General features: G+C 40.9%; 1 protein-coding gene across 3 annotated transcripts in view; it reads left to right on the top strand.

Moving 5' to 3' along the window:
• The window catches only part of LOC126507840 (rho GTPase-activating protein 21-like), a 66986-nt gene that overhangs the window by 5024 nt on the left and 40785 nt on the right, over window positions 1-21177 (top strand). The gene's annotated exons all lie outside the window — the stretch shown is intronic.

Raw genomic sequence — 21177 nt, 5'->3', positions numbered from 1 at the left:
GTTTCTCTCAGATGCTGGTTACAGCTTGGGAATATTACTGAATACTAGAAAGGGAGTTGTCATAGTTTGGTTTGATAAATATTCATCATTGAACACTGCACTTAATACTTGTCTTTAGTTTTATTGGCAGTACTCTATTCTGTAATACCATCGTTCTTCAATTAAAAGGGAAAAAGAAGAAAAAGGAGAAACAGCAACTATATTCCTGAATGTGTTTGAGTAGTAAATTGATGTATATTCTTAACTATCCAGGAAACAATGCGTATGTCTTGGTAGTAATGCTGTTTGTTAAATTACCAAAATGTCTAACAGTGTGAGACAGAAGAAACCAATTTGGTAATTTAATTGGCATTTCTTTCATGCCATATCTAATTATAACGTTCCATGTTCAGTGGATAAGGTCAGTTGCTTTGCATAAAACAGAGATTTCATGTTCCTATTAAACAATATAATCCACTTGTGTTGATAAGTATATTAATTTAGGCACCCTTCCTCAAGAATATATTGGAAGACCAAAATGCAGATAACCAATTGTTCCCATAACGTAAGGAATTCTGACAGTTCAGAAAGTGTCTTGGTGTTACAGTGAGGATCATATAGATAGTGTTCTATACCGTAGTACACAAGCTTCCTCTGTGCTTCCCCCTTTCCCCTTTGAGTCCCCTTCCCTCCCTTCTTATAGGCCCTGCCATGTAGTCCTGGCTGGTCTCAAACTCAAAGCAATCTTACATCAACTTTCCAAGCAGTGGGATCCTAGGCAAGAGCCAGCAGGGTGGGCTTTAAAGATAAGTTATTTAGTAATGGTTTTAATCAACTTGAACTATGGTGTGTATGTGTGTGTGTAAGTTTAGCTTGCTATTTTGTTTTGTATAGACACCTTTAAATATTGTGATAAGATCATTCCCTTTTCAGATTATTTAGTTTTAGTCTTCAAGGTTTAGTTTGTTTTTTAGCCAGAAAACTGAAAAGTTGCATTGATTTTTTTCCCCCCTTTCCTCTATTTTAAACACTAACTTCACCTTTTAGTCTATAATACCTAGTATTCTACAGTAATGAAAATTTTAGCAAGTTCATTGTTAAAAACTTAATTGTTATTGCTAATTTCATTAGTTCACGCTGTGTCTTGCTTTTATTTTTTAAACTTTGGCTGAGATTTTCCTGTAAGTGTAATGTATTTGTGGCTGATGAAAATTATTTGCTTGTGGATAATGCAGTAGTGTAAACACTATGATAGTGAGCTTTTTCTGAGTGGGAGGCTGTGTGAAGTCTTGCCTTGGCTGTCTTCTATAGTAGTGCTTGTTTTTTTTATCCCAGGTTCCCTTGCTCCATCTTGGGTTTGTTATGTTTTTTCTTTTTCTTCCTCTTCCTCCTCCTCTTTTTCCATAAGATCCTTTTACTGTTTGCCCATTTCATATTGGATTAAGCCCTAGCTAGTCTGTTTCTAGTCTTTTATCCTTTGCTTTCTTTCCCAGGCTTCATGTTTTCCTGTAGCTTTAATCTCTATATAAGTGATTCCCAGTATATAACCCCATCCCAGATTTTATGGTTGCCCTGTAGACCTCCATAACCGTTTTGCTGAGTTCTGAGCAGTGTTTCAGGAACTCCACAGGTTTAGCCCGGCCACCCGCCTTCTGTCTGCCTGCTGCTTGCTCTCTTAGTCTATTTACTTGTCTCAGTTAAAAACTCGGTGGTTAGTCTTGATTATCTTCTCTAAAGTTCTGTCAAGTCTCCACTCTAGATTGCCACCGCCGTTGGGGTCACTTTCTCCTGAGCCACAGAAACTGGTTTCTCCAGGAGGTTCCAGTAGCCCAGCTGTCCCTTTCTTCTCCCAGAGCTTAGTCTTTAGCGACTTCAGTGGTCCAGGCCACCCTTCTCCTTTCTCACCTATTTCTATAGTTCCGATAATTGAACTTGTGGATCGTGGGGCAGGCAAGGCATTTCCTTCAGGTCCTCACAGGTGTCTTTCACCTTGCCTGGCTCCCCACAGGTTCGTCATTGCCACCTTTATCTGGTTTCCACTTAGCCCTTCAGGCTTTCATTTTACATGATTCCTAGGGAAGTCTGCCCTGACTCTCCAAGACTGATTAGTTGCCCCTAGTGCATTAGTCCAAAACATGCTGTACTTTATTGGGAACAAGTGCTTACGGCGCTGGCCATTGCTGTCTTCTTTGGACTGCAGCCTCCATAAGAACACAGATCATCTTTATTTCCACAGTGTCTGGCACGTAATAAATGCTCAGTGTTTGTTGATAGGTGAATGAATACATTGGAAGGAAGGGCTTTACATTTCATTGACTGTTCCCTGGAGTCTAGTACACTGGTTATTATCTTGATTATTCTACCTCATCTTTCCTTCCTCCACTGTCAATTTCAAGTTTTTCAACTTTCTGATCTATGTATATCTCAGGACTCAGTTTGGCCCTCTTTTCCTCCTGTGTTTCATGGTTTTGACTCAGGGTAGTCTCAAATTGGACGTGGAGCTGAGAATGACCTTGGATTTATCATCTTCCTGATTCCACTTTCCAACTTTTGGGATTACAAGCACATGCCAGGAAGCCTGCTTTTTTTCTATTGTTTTTGTTTTTGAGACAAGATCTCACTATAGAGCCAGGATGGTCTTGACTTTACCATCTTCCTGCCCCCCCCCCCCCCCCTCCGCCCCCCCCCCCCCCCCCACCCCCCACCCCCCCCCCCCCCCCTCCCTAACCCTAACCCTAACACTAACCCTAAACCCTAACCTTAAAACTAACCCTAAACCTAAAACTAACCCCCCCCCCCCCCCCAGTCTGGGATTACAGGTAGATGCTACCACGTCTGGCTTCCCTTTATTTGAATTTGGATGCCCACATCCTACTGACCTGAGCACTCGGAATCCATCTGCTCTTGGAGACTGAGTAATCAGGCAACTCCAGAGCCAAGCCAGAGATTCCCTGCCTTCTGCTGCCCACCTTCCCCATTTACTCCTGTGGGCATGCTCAGCACAGGCAATAGCAGCCCTGCTCTGCAGACTCTGGAATGACTCTTTTAGCGCATGCATGGTATGTATATTTCTTGCTTGATTTTTTTTTTTTTTTTTGGCTTGCTGAGCTGCTGTTTCTTCCTGTTGTAAGCAGAGCAGACCATTTATAAATCAAATCATGTCATTCTTTCACTCAGATTCCTTTAATGGCCTTTCGTTTCCTTAAAAATTAAAGGGCAGAGTTCTTTTGGTGACCTTCAGGGCTTTCCCCTTTGCCTTCCTGCCCTCACTTCCTGTTACTCTTCCCCTCATTATGTACTGGCTTTTGCAGACTTTTGCTCTTCTGCACACAGAGACGGAGCCTGGCGACCTCCAGCCTCCCGCTTGCTGTCCCCCTTCTGCTCTTCCCCATCTCTTCCAGGCCTGCTCTCCTGTCTCCAGCTTGTGCTCAGAGGCCACCCTCTGAATGCAGCATCGCCACCCACCCAGATGCGTGAACACGATCCTCCTCCTGCTCCCCTCCGCTGCACCTGTGTCCCATGGACATGCTTAGATGACTTTACTTTTTGGGGGGACACAGATAATGCATATAGAATATAAATGTTCTGAGTGCAGAGTGTGACTGTTTTGTTCATGTGCTCTTTGTATCGTAATATATTTTTTAGATGGATGGAGACGAGAAATTGCACAGTGTTGTGCAGTTTGTTCTTAGGCGTGTAATATGTAAATACAGTGTGTTAGCCATGAAGTAGAAGTGCTTGTTCTTCAGGCGGCCTCCTCACTCCCTACCTCCCCTTCCTTTTCCCTTAAGGATTGCAGCCGAGAGTTTGTCCCCCCCCCCCCCCCCTTTGTATCTTTCTTACCTTTGGGAAGTTGGTTACCAAGTTACAGTAACCAGGACAATATGTAGTGCAAATGAAGGAAATAATTTGCACCACTGGGTTTGATAACAGACTCGTGGAAAGATAATCAGGGTGGTGGATGCTAAAAGCATATTGAAAAGTAATAGGCCAAGAGCTAGAGTGCTTTACCTGGCATGCATGGGGCTCTGAGTTTGAACCTAGCACTTAAAAAAAAGCAGTATGTCAATATTAACAATATTTTTTAGTCAAATGATTGTCTATCATGTGACTGATACTTATTTTATATTTTTTTGAATATAATAGGCAGGCAAATTTAACAGCTGTTAATTTTGATGAGAATATAGAAATAAGTTTTAATCCTTTTCAATTCTGAACTGCTATTTACTGATTTTTTTTAAAAATAAGTTACATGTTACCAATCTTGTAAAATTCTGATTTCTAGCAAAACCATACTCAAAGCAATACATGAGCAAGCTTTCAGAGGCATATGCTTTGTTCTGAGACGTCCTGGGGTTGATTCTAGCTAGTTATTGTATAAAACAGCACCATTAAGTGTTCCTCCATATAAATAGATCCAAAGCCAGAATACCACTCTGCCAAACATCTCCATGTAGACTTAGGACTGAGAGTGAAGCCTGCCAGGACTGAGAATAGTGTAGTCGCCGGAGCGCCCGCCACTGGGGCATCATATGTGAGTCTGGAATTGAATGTGTTAAACAAGAGCTTTCACTAGATAAGAGCCACCAACAAAGAAAATTTCTCCATAAATTATTAGTGTTCCTTAACATTCATTTCTCTTAACATATTTTGAAGTCTGTTGTGCTTTGATTTCATGTTTTAATTTGAGCAACTGCGGGTCAGGTAATGTACGAGAAAGGTAATACTCTCTTTTGTTCTTTGCACTATGAAGAGCTTTGTCTTATTATATTAACAATATGCTTGCTGATTTAAGGATGGGCAGGGCTAGGGCTGTAAGATGCACAGATGCTGTTATTGAATGCAGCTATTTTCTGCCACAGAAGGACCATATGGTAGGCACTTGTTTTTCTTTCTGGTTGATGTGATTAGAGTACTAAATGAAAGGTTACTGTATTTAAAGACTGTCCTAGTATTTATCTGCTTTTAATCGACCTTAAGGAATTAAATGTGTGAAACTATTATAAATAGCCTTCTGAATAGCTTTGGGGGAGAAAGACTTCGTGTAAGTTACCTTTATGGGTTCTGTGGCAAAGCACCTGACATGAAGTGGCCTCAGGAAAGACAGGTTTATTTTGGCTTAGAGCTCTCCAGGATATAGTCCAACGCGTGAGGGAAAGCGCTGTGCAGAGAGAGAAGGTGCTGGCCACATTGTGTCTGTAGTCAGGAACTGAGGCTGATGGCTGCCAGTGCTCAGCCTGTCTCAGTTGTGTCCTCTCTAGGACTCCAGCTCATGGAGTGGTAATACTCACAGTCTTCAGGTCTTCCTCAATTACAGTTTTCTGGGAACATCCTCATGAACATACCTAGCGGTATGTTTCCATGGTGATTCTAAGTCCAGTCAAGTTGGCCACGGAGATGAACCGTTGTATACATCTTCATGCAAAAGCTGCATTTTGGATTATTTTTATGAAAACAGTTTTGTAATTTGAAGTAGTCAAACTACAAACCATAGTCTCATCAAGCCGAATAGTAGACAGAATAGTTTATTTCTTTAATAATAGAATAATAGGCCGGGCGGTGGTGGCGCACGCCTTTAATCCCAGCACTCGGGAGGCAGAGGCAGGCGGATCTCTGTGAGTTCGAGACCAGCCTGGTCTACAAGAGCTAGTTCCAGGACAGGCTCCAAAACCACAGAGAAACCCTGTCTCGAAAAACAAACAAACAAACAAAAAAAAAAAAACAAAAAAAAAATAGAATAATAGAGGACAGCATTTTATGCTTTTAAAGTCATCTGAAAGTGGGCTTGAAAGATGTCTCTGGGGTACAGGCTCTTGCCTTGTAAGCCTAGCAGCCTGAGCTCAAAGCCTGTAAGCCATGGTGGAAGGAGAAGACTGATTCTCCAGGGCTGTTTTCTCACCTCCATGTGTGCACCATTGCATGTGCAACCCCACATCTCTCTCTCTCTGTGTCTCTCTATTCCACACATACACATTATAAATTTTTTAAAAATCTGAAAGAGATTACTGTACTATAGCTTTAAAAACTTAACACGATAGAATTTTTTGTTTGTTTTCTAGTTAATACAAAAAATTCCATTCTCATGTTAGGATTAAAACAATAAGTTTAAAACTTAAACGTGGTATTTCTGAATATTTGCCTATTTAAGAGAACACGGTTAGACAGACCAGAGCAAACTGTACTCCATTACTATTAAGAAGGCTATGTTAAAGACTTTATTGACTTTCCCCAGTGTCTGGCTGCTCTCTGGCCTTCTGTTTGAATTGGGTATGTTTGGATTCTGGCTGGTTACTTGCTGCCTTTTGCCCTGTTGCTTATCTCAGCCCTGGATGGACATCTGGTGCAGCTGTGGGCCGGGCCAGGCATGCTCTGTCCTTCTCATAACCTAGTGAGCACATAGTGTCTTGGCTTCTGGCTCTCTTTTCACTGCCTTCCTCACTAGGATAGCTTAGAGGGGCTTACATTCTTAATAACATGCTGATTATTAGATAGCAGATGGGCTTAGGATGCTGGGAAGTTTCTTCTGGATATAGTTTCACTAGTATGCTCTTGGACTTTAAAAAGTGTCTTCAGGTCAGGTGTCTGGATACACCAGTGTCTTCTGCTCTCTCAGGGTTCTGTATTGGAGGAAATCATGTGAGCTTGATCAGTGAGGCCTACTTTCTCTTCTGGCTTTTGGATTGGTAAGTGAGGTGAGGGAAGGAAGTGCCTGGGGCACCCAGTTTTAAGGGGGTCTTTATTGAAAAGCTTTTAGGAAATTGCTTTTGCTTCATTCATTCATTCATTCATTCATTCATTCATTCCCTGCATTCATGCTTCTCAACAAGTTTGAAAACAGAGAAAAATAGAGACAGAATAAGTAAAAGCCTAGAATTGTCCCAGGTGCACACTTAACAAATTCTGGTGAGCACTGCTAAAGTTATGGGCTGAGCTTATGGCCTGGATTTCTTCCTTGACATTCCAGTTTGTTCTTTGTTCCTTGAAGTGAGAGAAACCCAGTACGGAAACAAAGGTAGGAACCACCAACGTGCTGGAGACTTCTGTGAGGCCTGTCATCTCCCAGAGTGTTCTTGGTCAAGTGCTAGCAGTTTCTTACAGGATTCTTTCCATTGTGGTGCATGGCCAGAATTTAGTGAAATGTAGAGGATCATGATTAGAAATTTGTTTTTACTTTTTTAATTAAAAAATTATATTTGTACTGTATTTTTTAAAAAGTGACTTAATAATATATCATAGGCATACATCTTTGTCCATAGGTTTATGGATGGATCATACCCTATTGTATATGGAGGACAAGAAACCTTTGGCTAGGCCAAAGGGAATTTCAAAGTCTGTAATATAGAACTAAGAATAGATTAATTTTCTATGTCTGTGCAGGTAGAACTAGGTAGATGGGCCTATTCTAATTAGAAGTTAACAGAAATTAAATTTGTTTTCTTAGCTGAGGTAGGATGACCTTCAGATAGAGATGTTACAGTGGATACTTCTGCCTTGGTAGGATTTTCAGTCAGGTGTGTTGGGGTGATCTTTTGGGTAACTTTTTGAATTACAGATTTCTAGTAATGTAATGAATAGATAACCCTGGAATTCACCCCAACCCTTTAACTATTGAACGGGCTTGTGATCACCCAATTTTGAGAACAGCAGAACTCAAGGTCATATTCACAGACCCTGCCAGGAAGTTGTAAATGGCCATAAACTTAGTTAATCTTCAAGATTGAAATTGTATTGGAGTTTCTTCTCTCGTAGTGAAGCATTATATCCGCGATGCTGATCTGCTGAAGTGATATCTTTTCAGACACAGAAAACTGTCAAGAGAGTCAGACATGGTCGTGCACACCTCTAGCTGCAGCTAGCTCAGAAGTTGAGACATGAGTAGAAGTTGAACCAAGGGGTTCAAGGCAGCAGAACAAAACACACTTTAAAATCCAACAGGTGTAAGTGATAGCTAGTGTACTTTTGAAAGATGTTGGCTGTCCCTTTGTCAAAAGTTAAACATTTAAAGTGATAGAATTCTCCTTTTTGGCTTAGTGCACATACAGCTGTTAGTTTCTTGCTTTATTACAAAACTAATATATTTGGTTTCATTTGCACAAGGTTGTATTTAAAAATTATTGCTAGGATAAATTGCAAGCAGTTGTTTTTACGATTTTTTTAAACAAGAACAGAAAAAGTTACAGTAGAATATATGTGCACACCCACATGCACACATACACATGCATGCACATGCACATGGTTCTGTACCTTAATACACACTGAGTACACATTGTGAGGGACAGAAATCATTACAGCATAAATCTCCAACAATGAAGTGTTCGTTAGTGAGATAATTTCCCCGTAAATCTGTCCCCATTTACCTCCAGCCCGCAGCTCTTCTGAGTCTGTCCTTTGAATCTGTCTGGTCTTTTAGGCTGACTCAGAGTGGCCGGCATTGGATAATACGATGCAAACACAATGCAAACTAATTGCAGTGTCCAGTTGCAATTCTGAAAAAGAAGTGGGGTTTCTCGAAGACAGTAAATGTGAAGGAGAAGGCGCACTGACAAAGAGGATCTGGCAGAGTGAGACTCAGTTCCCAAATGAAGGAAATGTAATCAGGGTTGATAGGCATCTCAAAGGGGAGCAGTGGAGAGCATGTTTAAGGATTAAGAGCTTTTGAGAAATTGATGTCTTTGATTGTGATTGCATCTGGGAGGGTGCAGTTCTTCTCAGAAGCAAAGTTTAACTTAGACCTAGTCTTTCAGCAGCTCTGTTTGCCGAGAGACAAGAAAAAGCAGGTATGAATGTATTGATGGATGGGTGGAAGTAGTGGACAAATTTCTCCTACTACTGAGCATTAGCAGAAAACCCTAGCTTTTCTGGTTGGCTTTTAAATGAAGCTGTTTAAAAATAGCTCTCAGGGATAGCCTCATACAAGGGTGTAGTTCTTAGATACCCAAGTAGTTCAGGATTGTGACGATTTTAGCTGCTACCGTTTGTGACTATCACGGGTCTTTGCTGCCTAGAGTACCATTGATGTCTTAGCCAAGAGTTCAGGTGATTAAAATCAAGACTGGTAGGCACAATTACATTGTACGTCTCATAAAAATCTTCCTTAGGATCTGATTCAAACTATCTCTAGGTGATGATATTAACAGAACCATAGTTTGTGGCTGCCAGAAGTGTGTCTGCTCTAGCCATAGAGGAATACAGATTCTAATCCAGCTAAGGGAGAAACCAAGAATCATTTGTTTCTGTTGGGCCTTTGCTGCTGTCACTCTTGACAGCCTTTGACCTCTGTGATTATCATTTCTAATTTTGACCTTTAAGCAGATTATTCAAACAATATTTTTGGAGTAACAGGTATTTTAAGAAGAAGGTAGACAGTTATTTAATGGCTTAAAATATGTGTGTCCATTTGAAGAACACAGTAATTCCTCCAAACACTGGGCTTAGAAAGGGCATGCCTCACACTGTGCTGAAGTGTTAGGTATTATTGACAGGAAAATGGTATGTCTTTCCTAGCTGACTCTTTATTGACCACAGACTAAATAGAACTCTTTCTTAGTCTCTTAATAGGATTTGAACTTTAGAAGTTATTTTGTATATTCACTAAGAGGGATAGAATACCAATATTATGAATAAAGTAGGGGTCATTGGTCATAGCCTATATATAGATAATAAAAAAGAGAATTTCATGGATTACTTTATGCCAGCGAACTTGGCAAATGAAATGGTCAAGTTCCTTAAGAGGGCAAATTACTGAAATGGACACAAGGAGAAATTAAGGAACCCTAACAGTGCCATGTGTTAAAGCATGTGAAACCACAAGCCTTTCCAAACAGAGGGTTCGAAATCCATTTGATACACGGGTGTGTTTAAGGCATACATCTATCTAACTATATATCTTCTACTAAATATGTCACATATTTAAGGAAGAAAAGATTCTATAAGCCAGTTTTTTTATAAACTCAAAAAATAGAGGTAGAGCGAATTTTCTGACCTCCAGTTTATGAGGCCATTGTAGGCCTGTCCAGATAAATACGTAAGAAAAGGAATTCATATTAACAGCTGTCATGTTTATATTCTGCAAGGATATTAGCAAATCAGATCTAGCAATAAAGTGAAAAGGGTAATATGCCATAAGTAATTTTGAGTTATTTTAGAAGTGAACGTTTATTATCAAAAATGAATTAGCAACAAAGCAAGGGAGTTCATATGATCATCTCAGTAGATGCAAAGTATTTGACACAGTGTAAGTCAGAAAGCTGGGAATATAATGACACTTGCTGAATTTGATGGGAGCACAGCTGTCAGACTTGGGGTCTGGTCCCCGCAGGCTTACAGTGTCAGTCAGCAGACGAGCTAGAAGGGAGGAAGAAGAGGAGTGCATCACTTCTCAGAATGCATTTATACATGTAGAAAACCATAAGGGATGCATCCCAAATGCCTGCTAGAACTAACTAGTAATAGTTTCAAACTTAGGGATGCAAGGCGGTTATGTAGTAGGCTTTGTATTTCTGTGTGCTGACAACAGCTAGCGAATGAAACTAAAAGTGAGCTTTCTTTTAATGTTTGAAGGGGAACTAAATGGAGAGTTAGCCACAAACGGCTCTGTTAGATTCAATTTAGTTACAGTTAAACCTCTAGTAGGCTTTTTGCTGTTGTTTGCTGGTTTTTTGTTTTTGAGACAAGGTCTCTATACATGGCCCTCTCTGACCTAGCTCTGACTCTGGCTGGCCTCTAACTCACAGAGATCCACTTGCCTCTGCTGGGACTGTGTGTTTTACCACACCCAGCTTTTAAGAAGAGAACTACTTAAATAAGGTGATTCTAAAAGGTATGTGGGTATGCAAAGGACAAACTGTGGCTAAAGCTGTACTGAAAAAATAGGACTTTGGAAGGCTTACAGTATCATACTGACTTAAAGCCACGGAAATCCAGACAGTACAGACTTAACATATAGATTAATATAATCTTGATTTCTGCAGGAATGAAGGTGACTGAGAATGGGAGACCTGTTCATCCTTCCATCCTTTGTCCATTCAGATGCACTGAGTAAAGGATAGTGTTCTCAACAAATGGAAATACATACAGAAAAGGAGCATCCTTTTTAATGTCTCATTGGACAGAAAAGTTAATACAACATTGAATCACTGGTGTCAATATGAAAGCTGATTATAAAGCTCCAATAAAGCAGCAGAATGGGCAGAGGTTTCTGAGAAATGACCCAACAGTATTTGCTAGAAGAGAAAAACAGTGATTATTTCTACTTTATCAAAATGAAAACTTATATTTTTGCAAAATGCAATTAAGAAAATGTTTTCTGGCTGCACAGGGTGGTGCAGCCTTTAATCCCAGCACTCGGGATGCAGAGGCTGGTGGGTCTCTTGATTTCGAGGCCAGCCTGGTCTACAGAGTGAGTTCCAGGAGAGCCAGGGCTACACAGAGAAATCCTGCCTTGAAAAACCAAAATAAATAAATAAACAAAGAAGAAAACAAATAAATAAATGCTTTTTGAAACCAGAGATGGGGAGGAGAGCTTCACGGAATCTGTTTTGAATGAAGGGATTGCTTCAAGAATCTGTATAGAGAATTCTTAGAACACAACTATGAGACAGTCTACTTTTAAAAATGGGCAAAAACTGAAGCACAAGACAAGGTAAATGGAAAACACATGCAGACTTGTTCATCATCATTAGTAATGGGGACATTGGTTTGTAGCATTGGCTGTTTGTTCTGTCGCAGTGGAGTTTGCTGCTGTGATCTGCCTGCACTCAGTCAACTCTGAGAGAGCAGTTTGTGGGGACTTCTCTTTTTAGGTTCTCTCTGAAGCACTAAAATAATATTGCTGTTACTTTTTTATCTTTATTTTATGTTAATTGGTGTTTTACCAGCATATATATATCTGTTGTGAGGGTGTCAGAAGCCCTGGAACTGGAATTACAGACAGTTGTGAGCTGCCTTGTGGGTGGGAATTGAACCCTTATCCTCTAGAAGAGCAGCCAGTGCTCTTAACCACTGAGCCATCTCTCCAGCCCTATTGCTGTTACTTTTCAATTTTGTTTTCCAGTTATTCATTACTACCACATAGGAAGGAAGGAAGGATTTTGTGTAGCAACTTTGCATACTGAAAATGTAAAAATTTCATTTTTTGGCTGCTACCCATTAGAATATCAGAATTCTAAGTCAGAATATCAAGTATTGTTGGGGAGGAGCAACTGCCCTTCACATATTGTAGCTGACGTGATGACACGCCCATGGAGGAAGACCTTTCGCCACCTGTCAGAGATTCAGGTACTCATTCACTATGCAGCCCACTCTAGCTAATAATTTTTATTATTTTGAGACAGAGTCTTGCTGCGTAATAGCCCTGGCTAGCCTATTGCTTGCTGCATTTCCCAGAATAGCCTTGAACTCAAGAAAATCTGCCTCAGCTTCTCAGATTCTGAATTTACAGGCATGTAGCATGTGTCTCTTTTTAGCTGTTTATAGTCTTAATATCTAGCATCTTCAAATTTGAAACAGCCATGTGTTTACCAACAGATGAACCAGAAAGTAAATTTTAATGTATTATATAGTAGAGTACTACTCAGAGTTAGAATGAACTGATACTTGCAACCACATAGATGTATCTCACAAAGTAAGAGAAGCTAGACGTGAAAGAGTGGATTTATAGACACATATATGTACACACATACTTCACACAGTTCCACTTATAGGAAATTCTAGAACCAGGGAAAATAATCTCTAGTGCTGTCGAGTGGATTGTTGGTCACATGGGGGAAGACTGATTGCAGAGGTCCAGAGGAACCTGGGGTAAGCAGGTCTTGTGTGGAGCTGGTGTTTATGTGTGTGCATATATTTGCAAAGATCAGTTGTGCATTCAGTGGGTACATTTTGTTCTGTGAATTAGACTTCAGCAAAATGTATTTGAAAAGAAAAGTGTTTGTCAACATGAAAGTGTGGTAAGGCTATGCAGTAGCAAGCCCTGCTACAGTGCCGAGTGCCATCTACAGCAGCACACTTAGACCAAAGTCGTGGTGGCTTCCCATAAGCGCTAGCCGATACCCACCTTATGAGCCACAATTTCTAACCCCAGAAAACAAATCTTCACAAGGGCTTGCTCCTGCCAGACTGGAAGCAACTCATCTGTCCGTTTGTAGGAAAACAGATAAAGTGTGTGGTGTGGTTGTACGGCAGCAGGATGTATGGATATGAAAATATCCTCAACAGAAGAAGTGGACAGACAACAGGGCCCAGCACTATGATTGCAGAACTATTACATGCTGATAGAAAGGAGAACTGAGTTTTCTTTTGTGTGTGAAGGCCAGAGCATCACTAGGAGGCACGCAGAAAACTTGCAGGGTAATGTGAACGTTTTGTATCTTCATCTATGTGTGAATGGCGTAGGCACATGAACTTGGAAAGTCAAATAAATATGGGTTCAAGAACTGCGTGAGGCTGTATATATCCAAGTAAAAGACTAAATATTTGCCTGGGAGATGGGTCAGTGTGTAACACACTTGCCATGCAAGTCTTAGGGGTATTAGGACAAGGTTTTGGACCCCTCCACACACACTCATGTAAATGCCGGTGGGCATAGTGGCCTCTAACTGTATTCACAGTTCTCAGGAGGTGGCAGAGACTTGCGGTTCTGGGAGCAAGCTGACTAGCTAAACAAACCCAAGGAGGGAGCTCTGAGACGAGAGACCCTGAATATCTCAAGTGTCTTAACCTCTGGTCCCCATATGTACAGACATAGGGGCATGGGCCCACTTCCCATGCATTCACATAGATCTGAACACATACATGCATGTACACATGTGCATGCACAAAAAGGAAAAAGCTGTGCTAAGTATGACAGTAAAATGCAAACTGGTGAAAAAGGAGGCTGTGCAGAAACTGAAGAATTCACCAGAACTGTTGTATAAGCACCAGGTTCCCACCTAGTATTTAACTGTGCCTCCTGGATATAAAAATAAATATTTTTAAAAGGGAGAAAATGAAAATAACTTAGTTCCTATTATTCTTAAGTTCTAAACTTAAGAAGTATTTTCTTTTTAGAGAAAGGATAGTTAAGGGAGTTACTGTAGCTCTCAGGAACCTGAAGCTAAACCTTACACTTAATTTGTATCTCCTACATATCAGCCAGCTTCTTATATCCTAATAGTGTGACCAAATTTATCAAGTTTTGGTTTATCTAAAACAAATATTTTTAAGAATTTCTTTTATTTTCTTAACTGCAGTCATTAAGAAATCATAATGAGCTGGGTGGTGGTGGCGCATATCTTTAATCCTAGCACTCAGGAGGCAGAGGCAGGCAGCTCTCTGTGAATTTGAGGCCAGCCTGGTCTACAAGAGCTAGTTCTAATTAGAACAGGCTCCAAAGCTACAGAGAAACCCTAACTAGAAAAACCAAAAAGAAAAAAAAATTGAAAGAAATCGTAGTGAAACTATACAAAAATTGAAAAATTACATATACTGATACTTACATAAACTGATACTTTACATTGAGACCGGAGCTCCGCTGTCAGGCAGCTTATTTTGTATGAACCTTGACTGTTTTGGAGGTGGAAATAAGTAAGTAAACTCTGAATATCATTTTTAAAATGTGGGATTAAATTGTTAGCTATTCCACTTAAATGCTGTGAGTTAGATTCTTTGCAGGAAACTGTATTTTATAATGTTTTCTTTGGTTATGCCCAATAATTGTTTTATCTTTTTAGTGGCTCAAGGACTTAAGATTTAAGATGTAATTTTTTTATTTTTAAAGATATTTAATATTCATACATACATATAATGTGCTTTGATCAAATGCATCCTTCTTTCCCTCCTTTTCAGTTTCTCTCATCCCCCACCCCCAACTCTGTCCCCTCGACTTCATGTGCAGCTTGGCTGGGGGAGGGGCTCCTGAAGTCCCACTCCTGTCTGAGGGGCTATTGCCAGTTGATGGCTGTTGATAGAAGAGTCAGTTTTCTTCAGGGTTGCTTGCAATAGGCGTCCTCCACGCATACATATATATGCAGTCCTAAATGGACTCAGTGGTATTCAGTTTAAAAATATCACACTTGAACTATTTTTAAGGGCATAACTTGGTACAGTATGCATATTCATAATTTTCTGTAATCATCCCTATTTCTGGGGTCTTCTCATCACACCAGAGTGAAACCCTAGCCTCTGGTCACTTCTGTTCTACTTCAGGGTTACCGATGTGCCGATCCTGGGTAGTCTGTGCTGTCAGCAGCATTTGTCCATTGCTGTGTGGCCACCTCCCTTAGCACAGCGCTTCCGTGCATCACCCACACTGTTGGTGTTAGAATTCCATGTCCTTCTGCGGTGAGCGGCATCCTGCTGAGGAACATGCCATAGCTTTTATGCACTCGGTTGTTTATGGTTTCTTAGATGTGAATAACGCCATTGTGAACGTACCACACAGGTATCTGTTTGAATTCCTGTCTTCCGAGAATAGAACTGGTGATAGTTGCAGGCAGGTAGGACAGTGTGGCAGAGGCAAGTGTGAGAGAATGGCGGAAGTTCAGAGCAAACCAAAGTGTATGAAGGAGAACTCTTGTTAAGTACACGGTAGTACAGAACTGAATTTCCAGATGAGGTTTTCATGTAACGCCGTCCAGTGATGATGCAGGGAACAGGCTCCAGTGTTTGAACAAGTCTTTGCTGCGTTCCATTCCAGCTCAGACCTGTTTTTGGCTCAGGAGGGCACTGTGCAAGGAATCTCTGTTATAGTCTCCATCCAGTATCTGACTTTTTAAAAACCCCCAGCGTCTAGTAACAGGAAGCCCGTGGTGTTTGTTTTGTCAGCCTGGGTCATCTGTTAGTTCTCACAGAGAGAGCGTTTGAGGACGGAGAAAGTTTAATATTAATGATAGTATTTTTCAGTTCTTCCTTTCTAGTGAGTAAAATCAGAGTGTCTCCATTTTAGTTATTTTAATAAATTTGGTTTTGTTGTCTTCTTTTACTTAACCTTTTTTCTACCCATCTCTTTTACTGCTCGTTTATAACCTACAATCCGCTGGGGACTTATGAGTGACTGTTTGGCTTTTCTGTAAATGGGACAGGCACAGTCATTAAAATTAATTTACTTTTGTTTGATTAGTTTTGTACAGTTTTAGACACTTGCTATTCAAGTTACTTAAGCAGGATGGGATACTAATTAGATTGTTTTGTCTTCAGGTAAAAGTACAGACTGTGAGAACAGATCTAAATAGTTGGGGTAATTACATTAAAGACTTAAAAATCTGTGTGTATGCGTTCTCCACATGTGTGCAGGTGTTGAGAAAGCCAGAAGAGGGCGTTGGATCCCCTGGAGCTGGAGTTAGGCTGTTGTGAGCTGTCCACCACTGTTTTTTGTCCTCTGGAAGAGCAGGAAGAACTCTTAACCAATAAACTCTTTCCAGCGCCCAGGGAGTTAAGTCTTTGCAAAGGGTGATTTGAGCTGTTGTTAACTAACTGTATAGCATATGCCTTTGTGTTTGTTGTTGTTTGTTTGCCTCTAAATGTGGACATCAGAAAAACGTAACCGTTGGTCTGCTTTCTAGCACGGAGCATGGAATTGCATCTGTTTTCAGTTTTATTTCACCACCTTTTAATACTCGTTCCTACTGTACTGTAGACGAGGATGCTGTTGACATTTGTTAGCTGTAGTGTTTGTTCAGTCTCAGCACTGGTTGGTTCTTTGTGAGTTCTAGACTGGAATAGCTGTTTCCTAGAAATATGCTGCGAGACAAAGATCATCTTAGACAGTTTTATAGCTCTGAAGAAAGAGCCTTAACACTCACAGCACTTAGCCCCACAGCATTCCGGGAAGGCGTGTATGACTGTATGCATTTTCAAGGTGGAACAGGTTCAGAGAGCTTAATTAACAAGGCCAAGGCCACACAGATCTATAGCTATCTTATTTCCGCTCGTTTCTTCAGAGTGGTGAATTGTGCATGGTGTTTTCCCAAGGAAAGCTCATTTGAGTTTGAACCTGACCTAACCTCCTTCCTTGGTGAGACTAAAGGTCCTTAGAGCTCTCCACCTTGTCTTTGCAGCAGGCAGCATAGCGTGGTTCCTTGAATGCAGAAGACGGCCAAAGTCCGTCATGTCTGTTCACGGTCACTGTGCTGAAACACCTTTCTCACGTCTCACATCCCTGTAAGTCCTACGTTTCCTTCAAGCCTGCGGCAGAGCACAGTGCCTGAGAAGCTTTTTTCCGACCTCACTGACCTCAGGTAGAAAACAGTTTTCCAGTCCCAAGGTGGATTTCTTGCTTTTGGTGGCTTTTCTTCCTTGACGCTTTCTCTCCCTCTGGACTCCTACTGTCATTTCCCTTATTTTTAGTATTGAGTAGATCTGTAACTTAATTCTTTCGGAGTTCAGAAGGTCTTAGATCTTAGAAGTGGTGCACATTCTGGCTGTGAACTGTGTGGTGCGAGTGTTCGCATTCGTGGAATAAACACAGACTTAGCGCCTATGGTCAGCTCAAGTCAGGGTTTATTTACTGCCAGTGTGAAAAAAAAAATGTTTTCACTTTCAGGGCTGTTTGAAATTTAGGATAGTCAATGTATAATTATAAATACAGACCGACTGCTATTTTAGAAAACCTATCTAGTAGGCACATGATAATTTATGACTTTTGTTCCTCTTTTTTTTTTTAAAAAAAACAAATTAGTATTTCTTACCTTAGAGCTGATGTGAGTGTGTGGGTATTGGCTGCCAATTGATCCATCATTAACAGGTACATGTGACCTTATCTTTCAAAGCTTATTATACTTGGATTTTTTGGTCACTGGTGACTTTTTCAGTTTTCTCCTAAATCCTTTAGACACAAACCCAATTATCACTCGTGGTTTTCTTATTTTGTACTTCAATTTTATGTGCTGTTTTCGCCCAAGATCTGGAATCAACCTTTGTTTCAAGATGTTCTAGTATCTTTTAGTAGACACAGTATTTCAAGACCTCACTTTCTCTTAGAGATAGATGTTCATTCCTAAAGAGTTGACGTTGAGGCTTTTTTCATAACCATACACACTCATGTTCTATAACCTTCTATACTTATCCAGACCAGGACGGCAGCAACAATATTGCTATAGTATTCTTATTAAAGTATAGGCCCATTTGCTGCCTTTTGGGAGGGGTAATGAGACTCTAAGTCACACTATTTCCTTTCAAATTCAGGGTTTTGAGAGTGTTGTTTGAGACGAGGCCTCACTGTGTAACCCTGGCTGACTTGGAACTCACTATATAGGTGAGGCTGGTCTAGAACTCAGAGAGATTCTCTTGCCTCTGCCTCTTGAGTGCTGGGATTAAAGGTGTGCACCACATCTGGCAGGCCTTGGCGTTTTTGTTTAACCTCTTTGGTATTTCATTCCATTCCTCTTTACCCCCAGAGAACTCATTTAATTTTATCCCAAACAGCATATATAACAATCTGGGGAAAAATAGTGCCTGATGAGTGTAACTACTGAGAAATTACATTTTTTCCTGTTCTTTCTCATTTTTAAATGTCCCTTCCCATTTTTTTTTAAAGAAGTTGTATTGTATCTGCCTTGTCAAACTAGCAGGGATTAGAGGTCCACTTTTCCCTTTTAAACTGTCATTTAGTGTTGATTCTAAAATAGCTCAGTGTTAAATATTCATCTCTGTTTCCCATGCCCTGCTTCTTCTTTTGTTTTGACATGGAATCCTTCTTTGTAGTCAACACGGTCCTGTGATTTCCTTTGTAGCCCAGGCTGGCCAGGTTGCAGATATGAGTCACCATATCTAGTTGCTTTAGTCGTTTTGATTGTCTAGAGTTTGTTTTCTGATAGGTTCTGTGGGAAAGTCTAGGACACAGAATTCCTACAGTTCTCACAAATTTGTGGATATTACAGTGGAAAGCTCTACCCTGGGCAGTTTCTGGATTCCTTTTCTTTCTGGAAATGTCTTAAAACTGATGTTGCAGGTTTGTTTTTGTTGTGGAAAAGTCAAATGGCCGTTTAATTTTATTTCCATAAGCACTTTGCTCTTTCTGTCTCAGTTAGTTGGTTATTTTTTATTGCTGTGATGAAACACCATGACCAAAAGTGACTTACAGAAGAAAGACTTTATTTCAGTTTCCAGTTCATGGCAGAGTCCATGATGGTGGTGGAGGCGGAGTAACAGACAGCCAGAGCCAGATGCCGACAGTTTCATATTCCACTGTAAACCCTAAGAAGAAAGCAAGCTGGAAGTGGTGCATGGGTTTAAACCTTCAAAGCTTCCCCCCCAGTGATGCGTTCTTCATCAAGGATCCAATGCAAAGGTTTTACTGTCTCCCAAACAGCACCACCAGATGTGGCCCAAGAGCTCATTCAGATCAGCACAGTGGCTCCCATCTCATTAATGTAGTGATGGCATTCCTTTCAATTTCAAATGTTTTTGTTTCAGGAAAGCATTTATGAATTGACTCCTTGTACACACTCTTCTGCTTCTCTGGGATTCTTGACGGACTGTGCTGTATGCACATTGAAACTCCCCTCCTATTTTCAGTGATTACCACATTTTCTTACGTCTCCTCTAGCTCACTGTTTACTTCTGATTTTGTTTCTTTTTATTCTTTTGAGTTTTATCCTCTCATTTCTGAGTTTGTGTAGTTTGAAAGGAAGTTTATTTGACCAACTGATAATTGGTATAAGCCAATTCTAATTCACCTTCCTTGTCCTATAGAACTAGTGGGAACATGCTTTGAGAAATGGTGCTGTATCCTGACAGAAAGCAACGGTTGGAAGTGATGTAGCCTGTGTAATCTATGCTTAACTTTGGTTTAAAATATTCTTTTGTTAATCCTGTGGAGCAAGATTTCAGAAAGGTGTGACAGAATGGTTGAGAGACCAGCCGAGGAGAAAGCTTACTGGAGTCTAACTCAGCAGGAGGCAGTGGAGTAAGAAGGGGACAGTATTTTAGAAGTGACAGATTTAGTAACTGGGCAGAGAGAGAAGGGACTCTAGGATGACTGTTTTCTGTTGTGGTAACCAAGGGCCTGAATTGAGCTGTCGTTATGTAGATTTGGAGATTCTTGGTGCTGGCAGTTGGGAGAGGGAAAATAATGAGCTCTGTTGAGGGCATGTAGTGCAAGGCATCTAGGTACCCAGGCTTAGCCAGGGCTCAGTCATGCAAATGGGGGCTTGGGAGAAAGAGTGGCATTGGAGAGGGTTGAAAGTAATTCATAGTCATGAGCCTGGAGGATGACATCATCTAGGGAGAGCATAAGAAAGGAGAAAGTGGGTCAAGGAGAGAATTCTAACTTAGATAAGAAGGGAAACCAGCCTTGGAATGATTAGGTGCTATTTAATCTTGTTGCAGTTGTTCATGCTAAAAGGTCCATGCAGGTATTACTCATTTTACAAACGAATGATTTGGAGTTCAAAGGTTAAAGCATTTGCTCCTTGTACTTCCAGCAGTCTGTGTGGCTTGAACCCCTGCTTCTCACTTCTACCTGGCCTCTTGCTAGGCAAGGAGTTTCGGAAACATTGCACAAGTGGCAGTGGGCTGCCTAGGGTGAGAGATACGGAAGGTATTAGCAGTGTGGGGTCCTGCTGAGAGATGAGGAGGACTCTTGTGTGGAGTTGGTTTGCTGTGGGGCGTAGCTAGTGTGGTTAGTTTATTGCACCGCTTTGTTATGCCTTGCTTTTATTACTAAGTAAATGCCAGCTCATGATTCTCCAAAAGAAGAAAACAACAATTGTTAGAAAAACGAAGTGACGCTAAATTCAGACTAAGACTGTTATGAGACAGCCCTCCTGCATGATGTAATACAGCGTTCTAGTGCTTCGGAGGGTGACGCAGCTCGGACAGGAAGGGAGGGGAACGCCTCTGAGCGCTTCACTGCAGAGGGAGCGCTGCTTGCTGACAAAAGCTGAGTCAGAGGATGGAGACTGCGCTATAGGCAGACATGGCCCAGTTCAGGCTGCTGGATTGCATGATCAACCACAACTGGAGTTTACTCTGCAATCTGTACTGTGCGTGGAGTGGCCAGGTTTGTCTGATGGGTACATACTTTTGCTTTTTAATTTGAGGCGGCTGTGGCTGTAGAGCAGAGTGGAAATGCTTGATATGAGAACGTAGTCTTGTTGCAGTCAGCTTTTGTTACTTTTGGATGAATTAGTTTTGTTCACATAGCATATGGCAAATCTGATGATCTGAATTACTCTAAGATTGGAGTTCACTGGAGGAAAACACAAATGATGCTGTTTGTAG

This window comes from Alexandromys fortis, unplaced genomic scaffold (assembly GCF_014885135.2).
Source record: "Alexandromys fortis isolate MF-2015 unplaced genomic scaffold, M_Fortis_MF-2015_v1.1 scaffold_54, whole genome shotgun sequence".
In the NCBI taxonomy this organism is placed as follows: Eukaryota; Metazoa; Chordata; class Mammalia; order Rodentia; family Cricetidae; genus Alexandromys; species Alexandromys fortis.
The sequence above is the reverse complement of the archived record's forward strand: the minus strand, read 5'-3'. Positions and strand labels throughout refer to the sequence as shown.